Source organism: Ananas comosus, linkage group 19 (assembly GCF_001540865.1).
Source record: "Ananas comosus cultivar F153 linkage group 19, ASM154086v1, whole genome shotgun sequence".
In the NCBI taxonomy this organism is placed as follows: domain Eukaryota; kingdom Viridiplantae; phylum Streptophyta; class Magnoliopsida; order Poales; family Bromeliaceae; genus Ananas; species Ananas comosus.
This window is the reverse complement of record NC_033639.1, coordinates 8361058-8362652: the sequence shown is the minus strand read 5'-3', so window position 1 is coordinate 8362652 and position 1595 is coordinate 8361058. Positions and strand designations below refer to the sequence as shown.

At 36.3% G+C, this 1595-nt stretch overlaps 1 non-coding gene across 1 annotated transcript; it reads right to left on the bottom strand.

The window, feature by feature from the left end:
- On the bottom strand, window positions 527-608 carry TRNAS-AGA. The gene has a single exon. It is a non-coding gene; the product is annotated as a tRNA-Ser (tRNA).

The window sequence follows — 1595 nt, the reverse complement described above, 5'->3', positions numbered from 1 at the left end:
ACCGACCAAAATATTTTTATTGATTTCTCAAAATTCCTTCAAATATCCTTAACCCTAGCATTTATTAATAAGATTTGGAGTTTGGAAAGACATTTTGGAAATAAATAGGTAAATTTAAAATATTTAAATAGTAGCGAGGGATGTTAAAGCAAAAGCCCCTAAATCAAAAGATTAAAAAGGCACGGAATCACAAATAATACAGAAGTGGATCAAAGTTTGGGAGAAACAAGAGAAAAGAAAAGTAAATATAATGGAGTAGTAATAATATTGAAGCTCAATAAACAACTAAATTTGATCACCTCGAAAGAGGAGAAAACATAATAAAATACAAATTAAACTCAACAGAAAGGAAATTTAGTACATACTAATTAAGCCTGATGGGTATAAAGTAAAAGATTAAAAAGACGCAAAAGCACAAATGATATTCCAAAAAGGGAGGAGAGATGTAAAAATTGTTACATTCAATGAAGTGAAGTTCTGGAAAAAAAAAAAAAAAAAAAAAAAAAAAAAAAAAAAAAAAAAAAAACGTGGTCGGCAGGATTCGAACCTGCGCGGGCAGAGCCCACATGATTTCTAGTCATGCCCGATAACCACTCCGGCACGACCACTTTGTTATTAAATTTTTTAAATTTAATTATTTAATATCAACATTGTTATAAATACAAAAATTGTTCTTAGTTGATGTGATTTTACTTTAGCACTTTATTACATGCATCTTTGGCTCTGTTGTAAGCAGTAAAACTATTTGATGAAGTGTTATTTGGATACTATGGCATTATCAAGATAAGCATTTTGCGAATCCCCGGTTTATTCTTTTTACACTTAAATAGGAGCCTGTAGTTTGCTTTTTTGCTTTTGAAAAAAAAAAAAAAAAAAAAAAAAACTCTTTTGTCACAATAGAAGCTAAAGTTGGGCCCAACAGGCCTTATATATTGCTAACAAAGTCTCAGTGTAGTGGTTACTGTTGTCAGAGATCAATGAGATGCTGTGGCATTTGCCAGTGATACTGGCCTAAAGGGTTGAGATACTTTGTGGGGTGGGCTATTGGGCCAACCCAATCCCTAGGGATGCAAATGGATCCAAATTGATGGAAATTTCACGCCGATTCATCCTGAATATGGCAGTAAGTGAGAGTCAAAAATAAGATAAAAAAAAAAATCTATCCCCAGTCCGTCCCGATCCACTAAAACATGGAGCAAATTGTGGAGGACTTTTTTTCATTTTTGATCCATCCTGATCCACCAAGAATCTGCTTCCATCCAGATCTGTCCGGAATGAAGTGGTAAGTGGGGTTAAAAAATAGAAAAAAAATTCAAGTCGCCTCGAATCCGCCTCGGCACGCCAAGAAAATGGGGCGGAAGGTGTGGCCCGCCCCGTATACATCCTGGTTGCACCCCTTACTAGTCCAGGTTGGTTATTGGGCCAACCTAGTCCCTAGGGATGCAAATGGATCCGGGTTGATGGAGGTTTCGCGCCGATTCATCCCGAATATGGCAGTAAGTGAGAGTCAAAAATAAGGGAAAAAAAAAAATTCTGTCCCGAGTCCTTCCAGATCCACTAAGACATGGAGCAGGTTGTGGAGGACTCTTTCTCAT